Source organism: Chiloscyllium punctatum, chromosome 8 (assembly GCF_047496795.1).
Source record: "Chiloscyllium punctatum isolate Juve2018m chromosome 8, sChiPun1.3, whole genome shotgun sequence".
In the NCBI taxonomy this organism is placed as follows: domain Eukaryota; kingdom Metazoa; phylum Chordata; class Chondrichthyes; order Orectolobiformes; family Hemiscylliidae; genus Chiloscyllium; species Chiloscyllium punctatum.
Window position 1 is genome coordinate 25,435,714 of NC_092746.1, and position 27,062 is coordinate 25,462,775.

Consider the following 27,062-nt stretch of genomic DNA (forward strand, 5'->3'; position numbering starts at 1 on the left):
GTCTGAATGCCCTTTACTGCCTAATTCTACATACAGACATTGGTCTGCTAAATTGCCTGTTCCTTAGTTGACACTTCAATGTTGTGGTCTATAAATGGCAGAATTTCATCCACCAGTATTATTGCTCATGAATTTTCACCAGTTTAGATTCCATTCCCCTACAGTATGGAAACAGGCCCTTCGGTCCATCAACTCCACCACCGACCCTCCGAAGAGTAACCCACCCAGACCCATTCCCCTAACTAATGCACCTAACACTATGAGCAATTTAGCATGGCCAATTCACCTAACCGGCACATCTTTGGACTGTGGGAGGAAACCGGAGCACCCGGAGGAAACCCATGCAGACACGGGGAGAATGTGCAAACTCCACACTGACAGTTGGCCAAGGTGGGTATTGAACCCAGGTCCCTGGTGCTGTAAGGCAGAAGTGATAACCATTGTGCTACTGTGCCGCCATACGTAGATTAAGTCCCTCATGATTACTGCAGCACTCTTGCCACATACTTTCCCCATTACTTGTTTAATGCTGTCCACTATTTAAACAACTGTTTCAAAGCCTTCACCTAATTTCCACTGATGTTTTCTATTCCTTATTGCTTCTTAGCTATACATTTAGATTTTCGTAACCAATATCCTTTCTCACTATTGCACCAATTTCATCCTTTACTAACAATGCCATCCTTGCAAATTCCTGCCTCAGCCTTGATCACCCCATAGCTATGTCTCTGTAATTGCATTTGCAATCATATCATACCAATTTGCAACTATTGGCACTGCCATTTATCAATGTTATTACAAATATTCCATGCATTCAGATGCATCAATTTTAGATTTGCCTTTTCAACACTGTTACATTTTTATACTATGGCCCTATTTGCTGCTATCCCTTGGTTCTCCTGCATTTCAATTTTGCCTAACTTTCAGTCTTTCATTTCTGTATGTTTCTCTTTCTTGTGTTTCTCCACTCTCTTTGCTCGCCCAGAATAAAGCATCTTCTATCACTCGAGCTAAAGGACATTGGCCCTGGTCCTGCTGAATTGCAAAATATCCAGATTGTAAGGGTTCCATCTTTCCCAGAACTGATCAGAATGCCTCAGGGTCATCCTTCCTACACCAATTCTTAGCCACGCATTCATCTGGTTCATTCTCCTGTACACAATCTTCCTAGCACATTATACTGCAGGTAATCCAGAGGTTTCTTTGAGATCCTGCTTTGTATTTCCTGGCTCCCTTACAATATTCTGATTGTAAGATCTCATCTTTCTTTTTGCATATATTGTTGCTATCAACATAAACCATGACCTCTGGTTATTCACCCTCACTATTCAGTATGTCCTTTCCTGATCAAACATTTCCTGAGAATTTTCTAGCCATTCGTACAACAGCAATAGGTGTCCCATTGAACTTCCAATAATTAGCTTTAGCATGTCTAGTCTTCTTACAATGAAAACATATTAGATTCTTTGAACTATTTCCATATTTTACAATCTCCTTTATTATTTTGTTCCCTAAAGCAAATACATTTTCTATTTCCCCGCTGTTCACGTCCATACAGTATCCTTGTTGATTCCATATGATCATTAATCTCAATGTAACTGTATGAGATACCTTATAATCCACAAAAACTTCTATCTTTAATGTTTGATGCTCATTTGAATAAGTCTTCAGAGTTACAGGAACAACATGATGAAATTCTTCCATAAATATGATTCATTTCAATTTATTCTCTAATTTCAGAGACTGAAACCATTGATCCCACAATGTTTCTAATTATTTCATAAATGTTACAAAATGCCTGTAGATTTCTTCCTTGTATCCCTAGCCCTAGATTTTAATTACTAAGTTTCAGAGACTGGTTTATAAATATTGAGTATTTCATTGTTTTCAGATTGCTCTTCTGGAGTCCGCTTTCATAGCTTTGACATATTCGGACATTCTGTTACATTAAAGTCTAAGTAACTGTTGGTCATTCAACTTCACAAAACTTCACAGCTACTCTAATTCCAACACAAGTAGCAGCAGCACCCAGCACTGAGGCCACAGTCTCAACCAACACGTCAGCATAAATCCTGTGAACTCTCACAGAATTTGTGGGAAGATTTGTAGCTTGGGTGCTCATTGTTGTGGTTCTGTTCACTGGACTGGGAATTAGTGTTGCAGACGTTTCGTCCCCTGTCTAGGTGACATCCTCAGTGCTTGGGAGCCTCCTGTGAAGCGCTTCTGTGATCTTTCCTCCGGCATTTGTAGTGGTTTGAATCTGTCGCTTCCGGTTGTCAGTTCCAGCTGTCCGCTGCAGTGGTTGGTATATTGGGTCCAGGTCGATGTGCTTATTGATTGCATCTGTGGATGAGTGCCATGCCTCTAGGAATTCTCTAGCTGTTCTCTGTTTGGCTTATCCTATAATAGTAGTATTGTCCCAGTCGAATTCATGTTGCTTGTCATGAATTCATGTTGCTTGGCAGATTCAAACCACTACAAATGCCGGAGGAAAGATCACAGAAGCGCTTCACAGGAGGCTCCCAAGCACTGAGGATGTCACCTAGACAGGGGACGAAACATCTGCAACACAAATTCCCAGTTCGGCGAACAGAACCACAACAACTCTCACAGAAAGTACAGACAAGGAAACTTCACTGACCATAAGGACTGAGACAGTAGAGTGACCTTGACGGTACTGTACCTCGATTAAACTTAAGGACACAATTTGGTGAGCACATCACTGACACAGGTCTGTAGTAAATGAAAGGGAGAATTGCCAGATGCCTGTGACATTTAAAGGACTGCTGGGGATCAGGCACCTGCTAAGCTACATGCAGTAGATGTGCCTTCAGCTAAACAGCACATGACATGGATAGCCTCTAGAGAAAAGTGGGGGAACATCAGAAATATGTGCCAGAGTCCCCAAGTAGACTAGAGCAAAAGGATGAAGGAATCAGCTCACATTCTCACTATTGTGGTGACTCTGGGAGCACCTGTGCACCTCGTGGGAGGGGGTCATTTGGCTTGGAGGCCTTGGTCAAGCAGAAGGATTTCTATGAGGATTATTGAATACAACAAGCAGAGGGCTGACAGCCAACAGTGTAAATAAAATGCATCAGGTAAGAAAATGTCTCTGGTCAGCTCAGGCATTCTAGAAGTAACCCGTTAACAGATTGTCTCTGGCCTCTCTTGCTCAGTGGACATAACCCTTCCTTCTTCATCAGTCCAAAGATGTGCAGGTCAGGTGAATTGGCCATGCTAAATTGCCCATAGTGTTAGGTTAGGGGTATGGGTGGGTTGCGCTTCGGCGGGGCGATGTGGACTTGTTGGGCCAAAGGGCCTGTTTCCACACTGTAAGTAATCTAATCTAATCTAATCTCTCTAATGGTTACCCTGGCCTCAGTTGAAAATCCCCTCCCTGATCAGAGCTTTTTGCTACCTCTGGCATCTCCTCCTTTGAAAATACATTCCCCCTTTAGTAATTGAGGTTGAGGAAGGAGAAGCACACTATTATGATGCAGGGCATCTGTTGAGAGTATACTTTATCAGACGACCTGACTGGTTCAAGAATCAGAATCTCATTTTCAGGAGGCCAATGGTCTGTTTAACAATGGCTTTTGTCAAAATGCACATTGTGTCGTACCTCTCCTTACTAGCATTTGAGAATACTTTCATCATCAGCCAAATAGGAAGGGGTTATCTTTTGTTGCCCAGCATCTACCCTTATATGTGCAAGTGGCTTTGAATGAGATTGACCCCAGTGAGTGGTCCAGGATGTAAGAGTCACAGAGAATCCCTGAATATCTAGCACAAACTTTGATTACATATCTTTTGTCCTCACAAATGATTACTCAGTAAGGAAGTGTGATACTTTTTTATTGACAAAGGCTGCTGATTCATGATAATTTGCTCTGATTGTTATGTGAGTTTCATTAATTTCATCCTGAATCAATGAAGAAACAACTAGGGCAGCACTTCCTAACACCCCAACTGTGTGCATCAACTGGCCCGTGGATGCTGAGTTTCTGTAAGAAATCTTATAGTGTACTGACAGAAGCTGAGGGTTTCCTGTACAATAGGTTTCAAGGTGCTTTCGACATAACCAGAGAGGTGCTCACATAGGGTCCCAATACCTGATACAATGGGACGTCCTGGTGCGTTGGCTTTATGTATCTTCGGAAGGCAGTAGAAATCACCTACGCGTGTATGTGGGATGACAGAATGGAGGGAACTCTGAAGGACTGGATCAAAAATCTTGATCAATGCTTTTAGATCACAGCTGTGCTCTGTCATATGCCCACACATGCACCCCCTGCACTCATCCTCTCACAGGCATATGCCCCATTACACTTATACACATTCTTGACCAAGCTTACACACACACATTTGCAGACACTTTCACGTGCACTCACATCCACATGCACACACCTACCCTGTCTCTCCTGTATGCACATACATATAAGTTTATGGGTGAATTTCTATTTGCAGAATTACATTTTATTTTGCTCAAAAACTGCATAAATCCATGTAAGATTCTGTAACCTCACTTTAGGAATAGAATTGACTCAACATTGGTACAGACTTTATGTTCACACATTTAATGCGTTGTCTGAGCTGAGACGACACCTATTATGAGATAAACTGACACCACCGTGAGAATGTAATTCTGGGATTTACATATTAAAGACCCTAAACCACCATATCCCATTCTAAAAGATGAAAGACTTAATCTAAATTTGTTTAAGAACTATAACCTGGCCTTGTGTGATTTTTAACTAACTTTGTTTAATATATCATTACAACTCCATGATACTGTAACCCTTTTGCTATAAATTGTGTCGTATGGTCATGTTCCACAACCACCTGATGAACAGGCAATGCCTCAAGAGATAGTACTTCTAATAGACCTGTTGTACTATAACTGTTGTGTGATTTTTAACTCTTTTCTTAGTGGATTGGAAGCAAATTTCTGAGAAAATTCTCAACGCACACTTATTTCCACTTCTGTATTTGGATAATAAAAGTCCCCCATTGTAACTACTTTATATCTGTTTCACTGATCTAATTTCCTTACAAATTTATTGTTCTCTTTCTTTCCTTCTAGTTGGCGTATAGACGACACCAAGCAAAGTAATTGCCAACATGGAGTTGTAAATCTTACCCAAGAACTTGTCCAAATATATATTATTATTTCTGCTAAATGATTTTGCAGCTGCAGGATCAAAATGTTCACTCTGCCCTTCTTAATTTAGAGAGATGACTTTTTATGTCTGTGGTTTAATCTCATTTTATTGGACTCTTATTCCCTAAAGCAATTTAAGAAATAAACAATGATTTTGTGAAGAAAACAATGATTTATTATACAGTAGAAAATTGACAGATAAATGAAAATATCCACTTCATGCATAATTTTAGAGCAGCTAACAAAAAAGTCTTTGACAATTGCATATACCTTTTTAAGAACCATTAATCTATTTTGGATTAATTCCCCAATGAAGGTTTACATGCCCCCTTTTTTTTCTCAGTCAGGTTGAGGTCTTCTAAGTATTCTGAAGATTTGTTTTCTTCTAGTCAAGTCAGCCATTCCATTTATGGGGAGGCATTGGCCTAGTAGTATTAACATTAATCCATTGTTCTGGGAACCCAGGTTCAAACTCTGCCATGAAAGATCGTGGAATTGGATTCAATTTTTAAAAATTTGGAATTAAGTGTCTAATGATGACCATGAAACTGATGTTGATTGTCAGGAAAAGCCCATCTGGTTCACTACTGTCTTTGTGGGAAGGAAACTGCTATCCTTGTCTGGTCTGGTCTACATGTGATTCCAGACGCACAGCAATGTGGTCAATTCTTAATTGCCATCTGGGGGCAATTAGGGATGAATAATAAATGCTGGCTAGCCAGCAATGTCCACATCCTGTGAATGAATAATAAACTCTGCATCGCCAACCTGCTGTCCAGTCAACTGAGTTAGCTGATCCTTTACAGCAACAGTAAAGACTATGAGAAATAACAACATTCACTCAAAGCAGAAATGGTAGAAAACCTATGTCGAGTGGAGACCAAAGACTAAGTCACTGGGTTGTGTTCTATGTGGTCAAATATGTGAAACATCAAGTTTCTTGATTGGGTAGAAATTAATTAAGAAGGTGAAGTTACTTATAATAAATTATACAACTAATGAGATGGAAATACATGCAGATTAGGTTCTCACCATCTGATGAAGAGACAGTCAACTCATCTTGAGGAAAAAAGGACTTAATTGCTAATGTTTATCTCAAAGCAAGAAAGAGATTTTTGGATTCTCTCTTGATCCATCACTGAAGCCATTCTTCTCACCACCCCAGAAGCAAAAAAATAGTGCCCAGAGTTTATCAATAGCTCCCATTGTAAATATCTTTATATATTTTCTTTTCCTTTTATAGTGCCATGTTCCAAGTGTCTCCCTGGTGCCAAAATAATTATTTAACATTTCTGCCAGTTTACCATTTTTTATATTTATAATCCTCGAATATTTACTTTTATAGTTTCCTTGGCCTTCCTTTTTTCACCACTTCAGGTTTGTTTTAATCTTTTTTGTTTTACCTTCCTTTGTTGTCTCTGTGCGTACTGTATGTATTTTTACTGGTTTTGACTTTGCAGTTATTTCTCACTTGCTCATGGTGTGTCATTACTAACTGGTTTGATATTACTTTTTACAAGAATATATTTATTTTGGACTCTAGATATTTTCTAATTAACCTGCTCTGAGATATTGTTATATGCCTCTGGTGCAGGTGGGACTTGAACTCAAGTTTCCTGGTTCACAGGTAGGGACACGACTATTGCACCACAAGGAGCCCCTTTTGGACTCTACTGAACACTGTTTTAAATGTTTCCAGCAGTTGTCAACATTTTTATATTTCCTGTTTACATGCTTAAGGCCTATTCTCATTTCTCCTTTAAAATCACCCTTCTGCCCCCCCCCTCCCCACCATTGATTACTTTAGTCTGTATTGTTTAATATTCCTTCTTAATTTATAACCAAATTTGTTATATTGAAATTGTTACTGCCAAGGTGTCCTCCTAAGGTTATTTCTTTTTATCTGTTTTAGTTTCACTCTAGACATTGATTGCAAGTCCTCAGGTAATAGAAGTTCAAGTAAACTATGATAACCAGATAAAACATTTTGTGATTGTTTTCGAGAGGGACAAAGGCCTCATTTTGATGAAATGAGACTGGCTTTGGAGCCAAAAGTTGAACTTTTCACATTTAGACGCATGGGTATTCTCCTTAATTTGTATAAGTGTTTATTTATTGTAAAAGTTGATTTAGCAAAGGGCTTTCAGATATATTTTAATGCGAGTGGGGGTGGGGAGTGGAAAGGCCCAAGCTTTTTAAATCGCAAAAAGGGCGTCAGTAGAATAAAAGTACATGTGTGCATAATTGAGGAAGCTGACCATAAATGGACAGGCAGTGACACTGAAATAATGATTTCTATTGCCAGTGTAAAACTTCTGAAATGTCTATTGTCAAGACTTTAAGATATGCTTGCTGGAGAAAATTTATATTACTTTGGATGTTTTTAGTTTTGGAGAAGAAATCCGCTATGCTGGATTGAAGCAGTGTTCTGCAAGGCACAATGTTCTGTGTCTGGATATCTGTTAGTATGGGGGAAATGGAGGGTTTTGTTATTCAACAGAAATTTAGAGAAACATAAGGCACCATATAAATCCAAACCTTCCTTCCTTCCAATACAGAACTCCCTCAGAATATCTAAAGAAACATCAGATTTATCAAATTGTGTTTCCGTTGAGCAAATGAATACTTGTTTTGGATACTGCCATACATAATCTCTGTCATAAATAACTTTAATTGATCTTTAATTTTATGATGGGTTGGTGCAAAATTATATGCTGAAAATTACAGATTGAAAGATTTTTGCATGTACAATTTCATCTTCATTACAATGCATAAATATAATGTTGATTCCAACTAATTTGGAATACTAATCTGCTTATTGTTCAATTGACAAAATATACAATTCTAAATGCCACTAAATAGTTAAGAAATTTAGTAAGTGCATAGCAAAATATTACCCTGTAATGAAAAGGAGAGATTAACCATTTGTAAGGAGGGTTCAGTACTAACTGAAATATTCTGCCCATAACTATGTAATAAATGAGCACATCCTAAATCTAATTAACATTAGCCTTCAGGATTGAACCTAATAATGGAATCATCAGTCTTTCATGCCTAATCTGTGCCGACTTCATAAACTTTAACTGATCACTCACTAAATGCATTAATTTTTCCCTGGGGTAGAAAAGTTGAACCTGTTGCTGATTTGTACTGATTAACTTAATCTGTATTGTTCTCTGCAATCAATGCAATTTCACTGCAAATAACCCTTGAGCATGCATTTGACAATCCCTGGTGGTGACTCCACAGGACTCTGAAATTGTGTGCAATTAAGTGATAATTGACAGCATTGATAAATAATACATGCCACTATCCACTTAATAATGTGAAAAGGCCAAAGCCTGAACTAATCAAAGAGTGATTTATCTACTTTCATGAACAGAGTTCTAGAGTGATTATTCACTATTTCAAAAGAACATGTGACATCAGATCAGGTCATGATCTGTCATACTAAGTCAGTTTCATTTAATGTGCCAATTTAACTAATAACATTCCATTAACTAGAAGAGAAAATAATAGATACAATTTGATTTACATAAGGCTCTTTAATAAGTTTCATAACTTACAGCTGTGCTGGTGTATTACAGATTACTTGGAAAGATTGAATTTCTGTGGCTACATGCACTTTTGTATGCATGTTGACATCTGAAGCTATGGATAGTAGTTGCAAAATGTTCAACCTCATTTTCATCACGTGGCTAACCAGGGATTTCTCTGCTCTTTCCACGTGCAATTAGTATGTGCTGGAAGGAATTGCAGAAATCTGTTTAGCTGTATTATGAATGACCTTCTTTGCCTGTCAAGTCCTGGTGATGTTCAAGAACAGCAGAGCAGCCTCAGAGCAGAGACACAACCCATTCCATCACAAAATCTCCTAATGTGTACTTGTAATATTTAATAAAAGCACAATGACTTCAGAAGTATGAACATACAAACAAGGACAGACAAAAGCAAGCTAGTTTATTGATTTCCCATCCTTGTACATTGTAACTTGTGCACAACATCACCTAAGTTCCCTCTATTTTTCCTTTATTGCGCATGATCTGTTTGTTGCTTTATATGATTCCTATACAACTGTTGAACAGCCATGTACTTGAGTCTATGAAAGGGAATGTTGATTGTGTCCAGCCTGCATATTGCACTGCACAGCATTGTTGAGACTGTTGCACACCTTAGCCGGAACATACACCATCAACCTCATCTCTGTCCCAGCATGTAGCCATGGAATCTGAGGAAGATTAAACAAAAAAACGTCAGAAGTCAATTTGGAAAACACTCTGGGAAATTTCTCAAAGATGTTGGAGATGCTTTACTAGTTAAAATACTGTATAAACTACTGGTTGAGTCACATTATCTGATGTAGATTTTCCTGATCATCATGTAATTTTGTGAGACAAAGTTCTCTGTTCACACTGAGAACACTCTCCGTCATGTTCTGTTGTATTATCATTGTGCTACTGTGATAGACGAACTACAGGTCTAATAGCTCATCATACTGAGGCATCCATGAGGGGCTGTGGGCCATCAGATGTGGAATAGTATTCAATCACAATCTGTAATCTTATGGTTCATTCACCCATTTTCATCAGTGAATGTGAGTATTAAGATCATATGCTCAATAATGGTGTTGACTGCTCGTTTCTTAATTTACTAATTAGTAGAGATAGTTTTCTGCGTATGACAGATATATAGAATAGGGTCAACAAAACATATCATTGTCAATAACGTTTATCAATAGACAAATATTTTGATGATCATGTATGAATTAGACTCAAAATTTAAAGATAAAGACCATGTATAATTGATCAAATACTGCATGGAACAAAATTGCCCATAAGTTGCTGAACTCATACATTTTAATCAACAGAATAAATACCATTCAAATTGCGTGGACCAGCAGTTCCAATTAGTTGAATTTTTGGTGATATGTTAACTTCAAGATGCTCTTTCTAGTATAAGCAATAATTGGTGAATGTGTATCTTGCCTTTTTAAAAGGCATTCACCTTTTAAGGATTTAATCTTTTGTGTGTATACAATTTTGTGATTTGACAGTCTATGGGTTTGCAAACTGCAACACAGAACTTAAATGGTTTGCAGTAATATCTACTTCAGAACACTTGGCTGTTTTGCTGTTTTGATAATTTAACTCATAGAATTGATTGATCTGTGATGAAGGATTTATTGTTAGACCATTATCATTAACATAGCAATAACTACCTGGGTGGGGGTGTTTGGGGAGGAAGGGCAGGACAGAAACCCCACTGCCCCCAAGTGAGGCCAATTAACATTGCTGAAAAGTTTAAAAGATTATGTTATGATCCCAGCTAATGGTAATACTGCACAAGTTAGATTCCAGATTGAAAGCAGGGTTGATGAATTACAAGAAGTTTTACTTTTCCAACTTGGGTATCACAGGCATCCTTGGGTATTCTCACAAGGCTGTATATGAACTTTTAACAAAAGGCCATAAGTTTATGACACAAAATCAAAATAAAGCAATACATGGTGTGTATATGACAAATCAGAACAAGATTATTATAAATAATTCAATCCTTTTCCCCAGCAATATCCCATATGGACACTCAACTCCAGTTAACTATCATTCCTGTTTTCGCTTCAAAATTTCTTACCGAACTGACAAGGTTGCAAACATTTCCTTTTAGAGACTTTCTGTACAATCATAAGATACAGTTCTTTCATCCTTTCCTGAGACACACAGATACAGACTAACTAGTTGACTTCTCTCACCAATCTTTAAAGACAGCTTAAATTTTTTGTCAGCTCTGATGGCCAGACTGCTAAAACAGCAAGATTTCTTTCTAGTTCTAATAGCTTGTAGAATTCCAAACTAGAAAGGGATTTTTTTTTTTAAAAAAGCCCAACTTGCTTATAAATCCTAGACATCCATTTTTATAGAACAAGTTCAGCTTTGACTCATTGAGATGTACAGTTCGGAAACAGACCCTTCGGTACAACCTATCCATGCCGATCAGATATCCTAACCTAATCTAGTCCCATTTGCCATCATTTGGCCCATATCCTTTTAAACCCTTTCTATTCATATACCCATCCAGATGCCTTTTAAATGTTGTAATTGTACCAGCCTCCACCACTTTCTCTGGCAGCTCATGCCATTCACACACCACATCTGCAAGAAAACGTTGCCCCTTAGGTCCCTTTTAAATCTTTCCTTCTCACCTTAAACCTATGCCCTCTAGTTCTGGACTCCCACAACACAGGGAAAAGACCTTGTCTATTTATTCTATCATTGCCCCTCATGATTTTATAAACCTCTAAGGTCAACTCTCAGTCTCCGATGCTGCAGGGAAAACAGCCTCAGCCTATTCAGCTTTGTGAATAATTCTGCAATCATCTACCCAAATACTTACTAATAATTAAATTTCTGTGACATGTTTATTTGGGAAGGTTGTTTTGAACACGGCTTTCTAACCTTTAAAAAAAAATGAAGTCACTTTCACAGAACTTAAATCCCAAATCTACTTAAGTCTACTTTGGAATCCAAGCTCGGAAAGACGAATAATATAAATGAAAGTTTCTACTACAATTACCATCTGAAATTTTTAAAAGGACCAGCATCCTGTGACCAAGTAAAAAAATAGTTTGTCTGTGCCTTCAGAAACAGATCCTGTGAGGGGATTTGTATAGAGTCGGAAGCTAGTAATGGAGTGCCACTTGTTAACGGTGGGAAAGAGATTGGCACTTAGTGCTTGGGATTTGAATAATTTTGACACACACTGCCCCTGCAATCATTGTGACAAATGAGGATTGTGGAAAGGCTGCCAAAAACAATTGGCAGTTCATTTACCCAGAAAGAAGTCTCCTGTTGACTTTGGGGCATGACAATCAGAGTTGGGGCCCAGGGGCGATGAGGGAACAGACACTCCACAGGAAGGGAAAATTCATGGGATCAGGTGGGTATGTAGGAGGATAGAAGGACACAAAAGCACTGGAGATCAAACAGTCAGCACAGGATGTATTGCTGAAGACAGAGTTATATAAAGGCGACCAGCAGGAAATGTAGCAGGAAATTGCAACTTTCCAGGTAGGTAGTCACAGACATTTGTGTCTTCATAATCAAATACTTGCACATTGCAACAGTAGTAATGATGCCCTACCAGTGGCAGTTCCTTTTGCCTAAAACGCCATCCCACCTGGCACATTCTAACGATCATCTCTGAACCTTTGGGCTCTCTTGCACACCGCTGCACCTTGAAGATTCCCGATGTCCCGTTTTGCCAGATGTGGACTGCACATCCATTTAACAGCAGAGTCTCACAAGAAAAGAGGGTATTGAGTTTCAATTCCTCCACCGGATTAGACAGGTGCAGGGCATCAATTTCACCCTGGTTGCCATCAAAGGACCCAACAACCAGCCAACGAAATCAAGAACAGAAAGCTCTTCCACACTCCAATTGAGTGCCAGAACTTGCATCCTGACTGCATGCCCTTGAAAATTCAGCTCAATGGGGATGAAATTAGCTTTGAGCAGTACCATAAAACAGAAGAGTGTGAAATAGGCTGCTTAAAATTCAAAGGAAAAAGATGCTTTTTTGCACTATCACAAGATATGAATTATAACCACTTAACAGTAAATTTTGACTTTCAAAAAACAATACAGAAAAACATTGAAGAAAGCAAGAATACATTTGACCTTTTCGAAACTTTGCCTGAAGAATTATGTATTTCTGAAAATCTGTTCAATGTAACAGCATGCACCTAGGGACAAAGGGCTGTAGATTACTTTATAATATCTTACTGCTCGTAAGTGGAAGCATGAACTTTAAAACTGACTAATTTTGCATCAGGGATGGAAAAATTCAAGCAATCTTAATGCTCTTGATCATTATCCTGTGATCACTACTGACAATCCTGGTTGAAGCTTACCTGCCTACTGACCCATAATATTTTTGTTCACTATCAATAATAATTTTAACTTACATTAATATTACCAACTTAAACAAATGAAGGCATTGAGCCACATTAAGCAAGCAACTCGAAGGGCGACAGCTTGGACCGGGGGCCTGCCAGCAGCAGTGAGTCACTGATTTGAGCTTGTATATTTGAAGTCAGAGAGCAGAGCTTTCTGGGAAAGGAGGGACATCTTCTTTTTATTTCTGTCTAGCTATGTAGATTAGATTACTTACAGTGTGGAAACAGGCCCTTCGGCCCAACAGGTCCACACCCACACAGACCCATTCTCCTACACCTAACACTACGGGCAATTTAGCAAGGCCCATTCACCTAACCTGCACATTTTTGGACTGTGGGAGGAAACCAGAGCACCCGGAGGAAACCCATGCAGACACTGGGAGAATGTGCAAACTCTACACAGTCAGTCGCCTGAGGCGGGAATTGAACCCGGGTCTCTGACACTGTGAGGTAGCAGTGCTAACCACTGTGCCGCCCAAGTGTTTTCTGAACCTGAGACCCCCATCTTTGTAGGGCCTCCCACCCAACCACCTCCTCTAACCTTAAAGACTAGGGACACATCAGCTAAGATTCTCTTCTTTTTTACTTTGTGACTCGGGGACTAGCAGGGATGGCAGTGAAGGGACAGCAATGTTCCTCGTGCATGATGTTTGAGGTGAGGGATGCCATTAATGTCCCATCCAAGTACAGTTGCAGGAAGTGCACCCAACTCTCGCTCCTCCAAGACCATGTTAGGGAACTGGAGTGAGAACTGGATGAACTTTGAATCATTCGGGAGGTAGATGCTGTGATAGTTAAGAGTACAGGGAAGTAGTTACTCTGAGGCATGAAGAGAGCTGGGTGACTGTTCGAAGGGGGAAGAAACAGTCAGTGGAGGGATCCACTGTGGTCGTTCCCCTGAAAATCATGTATACCATTTTGGATACTGTTGCGGGGGTACAACTTACCAGGGGCATACAATGGGGTGCAGGTCTCTGGCACAGAGCCTGTCCATGTTGCACAGAAGGGAAGGAGGGTAAGGAGGAGACCGTTAGTCATTGGGGAATCAATAGTTAGAGGCTCAGATAGAAGGCTTGTTGGCAACAAATGAGCTTCATAATTGGTGTGTTGCCTCCCCGGTGCCAGGGTCCGTGATGTCTCATATTGTATCTCTGGGGTCGTGAAGGGACAGTGTGACCATCCTCAAGTCGTGGTCCACGTAAGTATCAATGACAGGTAGAAAGATGGATCGGGATGTAAGGTAGGATTTCAAGGAGCTAGGATGGAAGCTGAGAGTTAGAACAAACAGAGTGATAGCGAGGCAAGGAATAGGGAGAGATATCAGCTGAACACGTGACTGCAAGGATGGTGCACAAGGGAGGGTTTCAGTTACTTGGATAATTGGGGCTCATTCTGTGGAAGGTGGGACCTGTACAAACAGGACGGTCTTCACTTGAACCAGAGGGGTACTAATATCCTGAGTGGGAAATTTGCTGGTGCTATTTGGGTGGGTTTATACTACTCAGCAGGGGGATGAGAACTTGTGGTGTAGTTGCAGTGCACAGGAGGATATGAATGGAGAGGACAGGGACAGGATTTCAGTGTCACAGGAATGTGCTGGCAGACAGGAAGCTGGTTTGAAGTGTGTCTACTTCAATGCCAGAAGTATCTGAAATAAGGTAGGTGAGCTTGCAGCATGGATAGGTACCTGGGACTTCAATGTTGTGGCCATTTCAGAGACATGGATAGAGCAGGGACAGGAATGGTTGTTGCAGGTTCAAGGATTTAGATCTTTCATTAAGAGCAGGAAAGGCGGTAAAAGAGGGCAAGATGTGGCCTTGTTAGTCAAGGATAGTGTAACAGTGGCTGAGAGAACTTTTGACGAGGACTCGTCTACTGAGGTAGTGTGGGATGAGGTTAGAAACAAGAGGGGAGAGGTCACAATGCTTGGAGTTTTTTATAGGCCTCCGCAGAATTCCAGGGAGGTGGAAGAGAGGATTAGCAAAATTATTCTGGGTAGGAGTGAAAGGAACAGGGTGGTCATTATGGGGGCCTTTAACTTCCCCAACATTGACTGGAAATGTTATAGCTCTAGTACGTTGGATGGATCAGTTTTTGTCCAAAGTGTACAGGAGGGTTTCCTGACACAGTATGTCGAAAGGATGATAAGAAGGGAGGCCACTTTGGATCTGGTGCTTGGTAATGAACCAGGCCAGGTGTTTGATTTAGTTGTAGGTGAACACTTTGGAGAGAGTGACCATAATTCAATTACATTTAGTTTAGCGTTGGAAAGGGATAGGTACATGCCACAGGTCAAGAGTTATCGATGGGGCAAGGGCAATTATAATGCGATTAGGCAAGAATTAAGATGCATAGAATGGGGTAGAAAAATGCAGGGGATGCAGACGATAGAAATGTGGAGCTGGTTTAAGGAACAGATATTGCGTGTCCTTGATAGGTATGTCCCTGTCAGGCAGGGAGGAAGTGATAAGGTAAGGGAACCGTGGTTTACTACAGAAATTGCATCTCTTGTTTAGCAGAAGGAGGCTTGTGTTGATGAGGCAAGATGGTTCAGATGAGGCGATGGAGAGTTACAGATCAGCTAGGAAGGATTTAAAGAGAGAGTTAAGAAGAGTAAAGAGAGAACCCGAGCAGTATATAACAAATAGAATAAAGGAGAACCCTAAAGCTTTCCATAGGTATGTGAGAAATAAATGGATGATTTCCCTTCCCCCACCTCACCCTAGTTCCAAACTTCCAGCTCAGCACTGTCCCCATGACTTGTCCGGACTTGTCCTACCTGCCTATTTCCTTTTCCACCTATCCACTCCACCCTCTATCCCTGACCTATCACCTTCATCTCCTCCCCCACTCACCTATTGTACTCTATGCTACTTTTTCCCCATCCTCACCCTCCTCTAGCTTATCTCTCCACGCTTCAGGCTCTCTGCCTTTATTCCTAATGAAGGGCTTTTGCCCGAAACTTCGATTTCGCTGCTCCTTGGATGCTGCCTGAACTGCTGTGCTCTTCCAGCACCACTAATCCAGAATCTGGTTTCCAGCATTTGCAGTCATTGCTTTTACCTCATTGATTTTAACCCTACTGCGAATCCTCTTGCAAGGATGCCTGCCTTGAAGAAGTTTTCCTCTTCTCTCTACAAGAATCTGTTGGAGAAAATGCAGAGGCATGGAATTGAGGGTGATTTAGCAGTTTGGATAAGAAACTGGCTTTCTGAAAGAAGGTAGCAAGTGGTGGTTAATGGAAAATATTCAGCCTGGAGTCTGGTTACTAGTGGTGTGCCACATGGGTCTGTTTTGGGACCACTGCTGTTTGTCATTTTTATAAATGACTTAGACGCAGGCACAGGTGGATGGATTAGCAAATTCGCAGATGACACTAAAGTCAGTGGAGTAGTGGACAGTGTCGAAGAATGTTATGGGTTGCAGTGAGACTTGGATAAACTGCAGAATTGGGCTGAGAGGTGGCAAATGGAGTTCAATGCAGCTAAATGTGAGGTGATGCACTTTGTGAAGAATAACAGGAAGGCAGATTACTGAGTAAATGGAAAGATTCTTGGTAGTGTGGATGTGCAGAAGGATCTTGGAGTCCATGTACATAGATCCCTGAAAGTTGCCACCCAGGTAGATAGTGCTGTTAAGAAGGGCATACGGTGTGTTAGGTTTCATTCATAGAGGGATTGAGTTCTGTAGCCGCAATATCATGCTGCAACTATACAAAATGCTAGTGCGACGATACTTGGAATATTGTGTACAGTTCTGGTCACTAGATTTTGGTAAGGATGTGGAAGCATTGGAAAAGGTGCAGAGATTTACCAGGATGTTGCCTGGTCTCGAGGGAAGTTATGAGGAAAGGCTGAGAGACTTGGGTCTGTTCACATTGGAAAGAAGACGGCTAAGAAGGGATTTGATAGAGACATACAAGATGATTAAAGGATTAGATAGGGTAGACAGTGAAAGTCTTTTTCCTAGGATGGTGACGCCAACTGTACGAGGGGGCATAACTACAAATTGAAGGGTGATAGATTTAAGACAGATGTCAGAGGCAGGTTCTTTACGCAGAGTGTGGTAAGTGCCTGTTCTGCACTGTATTGTTCTATGTTCTCTTAGGGCAATATTAGATCAGGAATGTCTTGAAGGAAGAAACAGAGAACATCATCGTCGTCGGATGTCCCTTAATTTAAGGATGATATCTACACAGAGTTACAAGTTTTGACTGAACAGCCTTATTCTCTACACACTGCACTTTTGGAGGTGGTGTCTTTTGAATGAGATGTTACACTGAGGTTCCATCTGAGTGGTGGATGAATTATTATCAGTCATTATTTCAAAGGAGAGCGTGAAGTTACCTTTGGTATCCTGGCCAATATCAACATCATAAATAAAAATCAACTAGTCATTATCACATTGTTAACTGCATTCTTCGTTATCCATTCGTTGGTGGAATAAAGATGTTGGTTTGCGAGGCTGGCTTGAAGCACAAGTTTCTCGATGTATTCAGCGCCTTCCCAAATATACTTTCAGCAATTCAGTCTCCCATGACACAGAGGTATGTTTGACCTCTTCATGGATTCTTTGAGGGCCTCTTGCAAATATTTTTGCGAACCTGTCAGGAGTCGCCTTTTGAAATTGAGTTGCAATTACAGCAGTTGTTTTGAAAGTCTGATGTTAAGTATTTGAATGATGTTTCACATGCAGTATGCTGTCATCCTCATCAATGGAAGGTCCTCAAACCTTAATGCAATGAAATCCAAGAGGGAAAAAAAAGATTGTGTCATTGTACCAACCAGATGTAATTTTTCTTATTAATACTGTATCTCACCTCCAGCAAATTACATACAGGCATGGAGATAATTTACCACACAGACAGGAAACTGTTCAACCTTTTAATCCAAAACCAAAACCATTCCAAACGTGGTTGTAGAACTTCTATGTGCAGATGATGCTCAGAAAAAAAATACATTGCTTGTTCCATTATCTGACTTATGAAAACCACTTTGATTATCTGGACTCACACATAGGCTGGCCAAATGGATGAAATATTGACAGAATGCTAATATTTGTGAAATTAATTTTTGGGTAGCTGGTTAAAATTTAGCTTGTAAACTAGCAGCCAATAGAAGATTAGTCATGTCACTTGTTGAGGTTTTATATTCTGCCTGCGAGATATGGTTAATCATGAATGTTCAGAGCATCCATGATTATTCCATCTGCAGGAAATGTACCCAGCTTCAGCTGCTCATCAAATTAATGAATCAACTTGAACTGATTACAGTAAAGAGCACACAAATGATGGAGAGTGTCATTGATAGAAGTTATAGAAATGTGGTCACACTCAAGGTACAGGAAGATGGACGAATGACCACTGGACGGGGCAGGCAATCAGTACAGGAGTGCCCTGCAGTTGTCCTCCTGTCAAACAAGTGTTCCATTTTGCATACTGTTGAGGGGGCTGGCCCTTCAGATGACTTCAGCAGCAGCAGTAGCCAGAGCAGTGTCACTGCGGCTGGCCCTGCTATATAGAGGGGAGGGCCAAAGCATAGTAGACCAATAGCAATTGGAGATTCGATAGTCAACAGCACAGATAGGTAATTCCAAGATGATATGTTGCCTCCCTGATGCCAGAGTCATAGACGTCTGAGTGGGTATAGGACATCCTGGAATGGGAAGGCAAACAGGCAGTCTTTGTCCATGTCGACACAAATGACATAGATGGGAAGAGTGGCAAGGTCCTGCAACAATAATTCAGGGAGTTAGGAAGTAAACTAAAAAGCAGGACCTCTAGGGTAGTAATCCCAAAATTACTCCCTGTCCGACTTGCTACTGAAGATAGGAATAGAGACAAAGTACAAGTGAGCACATGGCTAAAGAGCTGGAGTAAAGGGAGGGCTTCAGATATGTGGATCATTAGGATGCCTTGCAGGAAGATGGGACCTGTGCAAGAAGAATGGGTTGCTCCTAAACTGGCAGGGCACCAATATCTTGGCAGGGAGGGCTGATAGTGCCACATGGGAGGGCTTATGGCACTGGAACAGCAGATCCGTAAGATGGCTACTGGAACAGCAGATCCGTAAGAAAAGATACTGGGGAAGAGTTGTTTCTAAGGCATATATAGCTAAGATGACAAGCAGTCAGGAGAGTTTGCTGAGCTCAGTGGAATTTTATTTGCTTCAATGCAGGAAGTATAACAGGTAAGACTGATGAACTTAGAGCTTGGATTAATTCATGCAATGTTATTGCTATCACAGAGACATGGTTAAAAGGTCAGGATCTGCAGCTTAATGTTCCAGAATATTAATGTTTTCAACGAGACAGAAGTGGAAGCAAAAGAGGTGGGGAGAAATTGAATGACCAGTTAGGGAACATATCACAGCTGTGTTGAGGGAGGACACGCTGGAGGGATATTACAGTAAGGCATTATGGGTAGAGCTCAGGAATAGGAAGGGTGCAATCACAATGCTGGGATTGTACTACAGACCTCCCAGCTGCCAACAGATGTTATGTAGTCAGATTTTGGAAAAATGTGAAAATAACAAGGTTGTTTTGGTGGGTGATTTTAACTTGCCCCACATCTACCTGGACTCGCTTAGTGTCAGGGGTTTGGATGGGAGGAATTTTTGAAATAGTATGCGGATACTCCAGTGAGAGAGGGGCCATACTGGACCAGGTATTGGGAAATGAGCCAAGCCAGGTGCTCAAAGTTTCAGTGGGGGAGCATTTTGTGAACAGTGACCATAATTCCATCAGTTTTCTGATACTTATGGATAAAGACAAGGGTGGACCTTGGATGAAGATGTTAAATTGAGTGAAAGCCAACTATAAACAAATAAGACAAGAACTGGAGAATGTGGATGGAGAGTAAATCCACATCTGACATGTGGGAGTCTTTTCAGGGTCAGAGTGCTGGACAGACATGTTCCTGTGAAAATAAAGGACAGGAATGGTGGGATTCAGGAACCTTAGATAACAGGGGCAATTATCAACTTTGTTACAAAAATAATAGGGAAGCATACCTAAGGTCAAGGCACAAGAATATAAACAATGTAGAAAGGAGCTCAAACGGAATGTTGGGAGGGCTAAGAAAGGGCTTGAAACTTCAAAGGGAGTTTGCCAAGTTGGGGAGTCCAAAACTAGAGGGCATAAGTTTAAGGCGAGATGAGAAAGATTTTTAAAAAAGAGACCTAAGAGGCAACCTTTTTACGCAAAGGGAGGTGTGTGTATGGAATGAACTGCCGGAGGAACTGGTGGAGTATGGTACAATAACAATATTTAAGAGGCATCTAGATGGGTATATGAATAGGAAGGATTTAGAGGGAAATAGGCCAAATTCTGGCAAATGGGACAAGATTAATCTCAAGTATCTGGTCAGCACAGATGAGTTGGACTAAAGGGTCTTTTTTTGTGCTGTACATCTCTATGGCTTAATTGCAAGCACTAGCTTTCGGAGCGCCACTCCTTCATCAGGTGGTTGGAGCCACGCTCCCAAAGCTAGTGTGCTTCCAATTAAACCTGTTGGACTATAACCTGGTGTTGTGTGAGTTTTAACTTTGTACACCCCAGTCCAACACCAGCATCTCCAAGTCATGCACTGAATTACTCCTTTTACTTGTAATTCTCTGTAACCGCAGTTGGAATTAAAATACGATTTTTAAAAAAATGAGTTTGACGTGCCACCCTTTTCGACTCTGATTCTTCAGCATCTGCAGTCCTTACTTTCTCCTAGAAGTAAGGCAAAGTAGTTCTGCAAGGTACATTTTAGCAGGCATTGAATCTTAAACACTGAAAGGCTCTATTTCATCAGATATGACGAGGGAGGAACCTTATACACTAAGACCTTGAGAACAAACTACAGTAAGTACAGATTCCTGTATTGAGGTAAAAAAAGTCTAGAATGAAAAATTGTTTGTTGTAGCATATAAAGGTTGATAATTTTCCATATGTATCACACAGACAAATTCCATGCATTGCTCTGATTGAAGAACATGTGAACATGCATGTACATCCTTGGGGTGTTAAAATTGTGTTTCTGGGGACGAGGCAGTCATTGAAATTTGGTAACAGTAGGTGGGAGCAAAAATTCTCAACCTATTCATTTTTTGATTCTTTCATCAGGCTGTTGTTTATTTTAAGGGATTCCTGAAAAGTAAACCAAAAGAATTCTTGGCTAAAAGCTTTGTTACCTTTCGTATGATGAAGAAATGGTCCACAGATCTTTAGACAGCATCTAGATGGCTACCTCCTATTTATCTTCTGGAGCAGACATTGCCGCAGATATTTGGAAACAAACAGGTTTCTTCCCCAGTTTCCATTTTCAGAGAGATAAGCAGTAAGGGAGCATCCACAAGGCTTGAATCATCTGAACATGCCAATAAATATAGTATGGATTATCGCAGTGGCATGAATTTCGGGTGTGCTTGGCTTGGTGAGCACCAAGTTGCAGAATCCAGCAGGAAAACAAGCTTAATTGCTTGTTTCTGAATATTTCCAGTAGAGAGGGCTGTCCATTATATTTGCATTTGATCAATTTGAATTCATATGATAGGGTACTGTGGCTTTTCAATTCACTGGAATTACCACAAAAGATCCATTGTAATAATTTTGAACTCCAAACACCAGACAGATTTCAATGTATTATTCAGAGAGTAAATTGTCTACCATTCATCTGTATTCTTTCTTCAATTAACACATTAACATTGATCCTTTATTTGTAGAATGCAGAGTTGAATGAATTCCGTGTAATAGGCACTGCAAAAGTCAATGAACAAAAATAAGTTATTTGAACAAAGTAAACAAAGTTTGTCTGGTGTTTTCATTTTGTGACCTTAATTTTTATTTATATCATAAAATGGTTAAAAGTCTGAAGGAGGCCATTCAGCTTAATGTAGCTATGCTACCTCATACGAACAACTGAGCTAGTCCCACACTTGTAGCTATTCCCCAAATGTTTCTCTTCTGGTGCCTCTTCAATTTCCTTTTGAAACACACAAATGTCTGTGCTTCCAGCACGTTCTCATGGAATCAGCAACTGCTAAATTGACAGTGAGCTTGGCCTAGCAGTAAAAGATGGCACTTGAGGATTAGTGACTTCATTATTGGTTGGGCCAGACATTGGTGGTGGCAAAATGGAGTTCGAAAGACATCAAGGTGAGCCCAGTGGCTAGACATGTGACTCCGATGTTGGGCGGTTTGGTAAAGGTGGTGGTGAGATAGTAGCAGAGAAGAATCAGCTCAGCAGCGAAAGATGACGTTTGAAGAATGGTGAATTTGATGTTGGTTAAATCCAATGTAGATAGCAGCACAGGTGCTGATGATGAATTGGCTCTTTAAACTATATATTTTTGTTTTTTTCTTGTGGTAGTGGTGGTACATGGCGACAATGGAAAAGCTTTCCTTTTCTATAATAATGGTTTTCTCACTGCATAAAATATACATGTCAGAAAAAAATCACATTCATTATTCCTCACTCTAATAACTCCGCGCAAAAAGGGTGTTTCCTTAAGTTGCCATTAGTTCCTTTGCAAATCATTTAAATTGGTGTCCTCTGGTTCTTGGCCCATGCACCAATAGAAACAATTGCTCTTGATTAACTCTTGTTGAAACTAACTCAGTTTTCTACATGTGGAACAAATCTTCTTTCAACTTCATCCTGTAAAGGAGAACAATGCCAGATTCCCTAATTTTAATCAAGTAACTGAAATTCCTCATTCCTGGAACCAATTTTGTAAATTCCTTAGGATTTCTCTCTAAAGCCTTCACATCCTTTCTAAATTGCAGAGTTCAGAATAGAATGCAATATTCTAGTTGAGGCCAAACCATAGTTTTATAATGGTTGATTGTAATTTCCTTGTGGAAACATACCGATCAAGAGAATTCTGAACACAGAAACTCTTCCCTCACACTGCCATTTGCACTATTACGACCCAAATATATATTAGGAATTGAAGTTTCCCATTATAATTACATTACAGCTTTATACCTCTTTGCATTTTCACAGTAAAATTTACTCCACTATCTTCCCAATCCATTACTGCCTTTTTGAATACACCTTGTTTGTGTGCCATCTCTATTGCTTTTTAATTTAATTCAAATAGATTCTGGTTAATGAACTGAAACAACCTGACGCTTTAACTATCTGTCATAGTCACCCCATTCTACTTTCTTTGCTGCTTTATCTTTCTTGAATATTTTATGCCAGGTTTCCATTATTGCCACAGCATGTTATTCTAAGTGCCTATTTGCACCCGCAGCTCATGGACATCAGTTAACGTGCTTCATGAATTTAAATCCAGCGCACAGCAATCCTAACTTCAAAATTATTGCATAGCCATGTATTCTGACACCAGAATACACAAATTATTATTCAAACATTCTTCAGGTTTTGGCAGTCTCATCTCTCCCAGAACCAGTCTCAATGTTTCAGGAATCAAAAACTTTTCCACCTGCATTATCTCTCTAATTATGCATTCATCAGTTCCATCCTGCTGGGTCTGCATTCTCCAATGCTTACAGAAACATAGGACTTAGGGGCAGGGATAGACCATTGGCCCTTTGAACTTGGTCCACCATTAAATAATATCATAACTGATTTAGTTGTGGTTCCATATCCACTTTCCTGCCTGCACCTTGTCTATCAAAATCTATCTAACCCAGCTTTGAATAATATTTAAAAATCCAGCCTCTTATCTTCTGGGGAATAGAATTATATCTGGATATTATATGTGGATATAACAATCTTCAAAACAAAATTTCCACCTGCCTTAATAGAGAAAATCTAATATTCTAATTTTAGACTCTGCAAAAGTAGAGTCAGTATATCAAGATTTTATGTGTTCAACAAGATCACCTCAAAGAATGAGACTCCGATGTGTATAGATTTGTCCTATTTAACCTTTCTTCTTTTAGTAACCCTTTCATCCCTGAAAAAGGGTCATGAGAACTGTTTCTAAAGAAATTATATCTTTATTTTCAAATAAGATGACCAGGCTGTCAAAAACACTCCAGGCGTGGTCTCAACAACACCTGACAAACTGCAATAAAACTTCCAGATTTCATTCACCTTGCTGTAAGCAACAACATTCCATTTACCCTAACCAATATAAAGGCAAGATGGTGAGTGATTGGTAGCAGATAAAGGGAGGCAATGTCACTCTCTCGTAATCCAGAACTTCTAGTAATCCTATCATGGCGGATGGTGATATTTGAATTCGATTTTAAAAAAAACTAGAAGAAAGGCTGGTCTAATGATAACCATACTGATTGTTAATAAACCAAATGGGTGTTTACAATGTCCTTTTTAGAGAAGAAAATCTCTGTTAAACATGCAAGTCCAAAACCATGCTAATGCGGTTTACTCTTAATTGCCTAGAGAAAGGTTAGGGGTGGGACCACCCTCACCATATGAGCAAATACATTTAAAAAAGTTTATATGTAAAGTAGGTATTTTGACTCTGACTGATTGAGAAATGAAGCAGAGATTGACTGTCAGATGTGAAGTTGGAATCTATATGCTGTCTGCGAATAAAAGGGCCCTTTGTATAAATACATGTAGTTTGCAATATTCTAAAATTAATTGTCACTATAATTCCTAACGAGATTATTTAGTAAGTGTTGTCTAATTATGGAATCACATACAATATTGGACATTGTGGATTGTGTTTTGAGAGTATAAGTTGGTTGGATATAATTAGTATCTTATTTATTGCAAACAGCCAAAGCAATTTGTTGTTTGATCAGATCTGTCAGCAAAGTGCATGACAAAAAGCTTGAATAAAATGTGTACATTTACAGCAATACTTAATCTCTGCACGACCAAATAACTAGGTGTATACCTGAGACAAATGTCACATTTGTTTTTTTGTTTGAAACCTTGGTCTTTGACACTCATTCTGCTGTTCCTGTCCACTTCCTTTTTCATGTCCATGACTTTCTGGCACAGTTTCCTCCCAAATCTACTCCACTTCCTGTTAACTTCCCACTGTTTGCTACATCCTCTTCCTGTTACTTGCTGCTGATGTTTTTATCTTTAGTCTTCAGCACCATTTTTCCCAAGGCTCACTCACATTCGGTGGATATCTGTTGACAAGAAGCTGCTGTTTATAATGTAGATACAGGTCCGTCCGCTCTTTATTAACTTTGCAAATGGTTAACAACACATGACGAGTTTTATGACTCGTGTATGTATTCGGTTGGCCAAAAGAACACTCTATCGTTTCCTTCTGTTTACTGTATAGTTAATAAAATAGAGTCATAGAGATGTACAGCACAGAAACAGCCTCTTCGGCCCAACGTGTCCATGCCGACCAGATATCCCAACCCAATCTAGTCCCACCTGTCAGCACCCAGCCCATATCCCTCCAAACCCTTCCTATTCATATATCCACCCAAATGTTGCAACTGTATCAGCCTCCACCACATCCTCTGGCAGCTCATTCCATACACACAGCATCCTCTGCGTGAAAAAGTTGTGTCTTATACCTTTTATATCTTTCCCATCTCACCCTAAACCTATGCCCTCTAGTTCTTGACTCCACTACAAGTTTTGTTTTGCTTTTTCTTCCTGTCTAATTCCAACCCAGACTATTTTGTGACAATTTGACCTAAAAAATTTGAAAACTCCTGTGCAGTTTTCTTCTTGACAGTCAGGTGTTTAAACTGAAATGCCCCCTTCTCTCCACAGCCTGCCATTCCTAAAAATGTCCAGACAGAAGGCAGGTACGAAAGAAAAGTGCGGGTGAAATCGATCGTCCACTTTATCATGCTATGGGGAAATGCCCAATAATTATCATATCTTTGGGGTGTTTCACATCCACCTTTGTGAAGTTTGCCACCTTGATACACAGGTCGGGGCTGTTTCACACTTACCTACACCATAACCAACACGCACCTGCAAACAACTTTAACTTGCACTTTTGGAGATCCACTGAACAGTCTCTGACCGAAATTAAAATGCTGAGTTTCTTCCTCTTCTGAGGGCTCCGCCCTCTGCATCAGGCTTCAGAATAACTACAGGCTGCGTGGACAGGCACAAAAATTACAATGAATGTGAAATAAAAAACAGGAAGTACTGGGGGAGAAAAAGCTCAGCTGGTTTGGTGGCATCTGTGGAGAGACAGCAGAGTTAGCACTGTGGCTCCAAGGATTCTTCTTCAGAACAAAGTTAAAAATCACACAACATCAGGTTAGAGTCCAACAGGTTTAATTGGAAGCACTAGCTTTCGGAACGTCGTTCCTTCATTTTCTGTCATCACCTGATGAAGGAGCGTCGCTCCGAAAGCTAGTGCTTCCAAATAAATCTGTTGGACTATAACCTGGTGTTGTGTGATTTTTAACTTTGTACACCTCAGTCCAACACCTGCTCCTCCAAATCATGACTTCAGAATAACTCATGTTAACACTGCTTCCACATTTCTCACAAATCCCGGAATATAATTCCACACACACATCTGTGTAGGATAACATTTACCTCAAAGCAACTCCGGAAGACGGCTTTCGCCGTTTTGAACTCTCGGTTAGAGATTTGTCTCCGGAATTGTCACAATTACAGCGCAGTTCGAGAGAGGCTGCTCGGGATACGGGATAAAACGGAAGTCGGCACATCCACCAGTACTTCACCACATTTAGTTGCCTGTGCCGCACACCATCCCACCAGCAGTTGAATTAGGGTGATCCATTTTCTCTTTCTCTTTGCTCTGAATGTTGCTGAGTTGAGAGAGTAACAGTGTCTGTCCTGGGCGCCCGGCTGATGGGACAGCCCGAGGAACAGTGTGTGTGTGTGTGTGTGTGCTCCCGCCGCTCGGCGTCTCCATCCCACACACCCGGACAGCTCCCAGTCTCCCGTACACTTTCTGGAACACTGTTGGGAGCTGGTGGCACACTCCGCCTGCTCTTCCCAACGGCTGTCATGAACTCCTGTCTTGGAAAAGTGCCGAGTTTGAGCTGCAATGGAGAAGC

The 27,062-nt window shown here is 40.3% G+C and overlaps 1 protein-coding gene and 1 long non-coding RNA gene across 2 annotated transcripts in view; one reads left to right on the plus strand and one right to left on the minus strand.

Moving 5' to 3' along the window:
• Nucleotides 1-6,761: 6,761 nt before the first annotated feature.
• LOC140480421 (zinc finger protein 385D-like) overlaps nucleotides 6,762-27,062 on the plus strand; it is a 1,040,629-nt gene continuing 1,020,328 nt past the window's right edge. The window contains exon 1 of the mRNA XM_072575258.1: nucleotides 6,762-6,791. The gene's annotated coding sequence lies outside the window, so the exon portion shown is untranslated. The remainder of the gene's footprint in view (nucleotides 6,792-27,062) is intronic.
• LOC140480224 (uncharacterized) lies at nucleotides 17,153-26,913 on the minus strand. The gene is made up of 3 exons (XR_011961218.1): nucleotides 26,575-26,913; nucleotides 21,293-21,857; nucleotides 17,153-17,846 (listed from the first exon to the last, which is right to left on the minus strand). It is a non-coding gene; the product is annotated as an uncharacterized lncRNA (long non-coding RNA).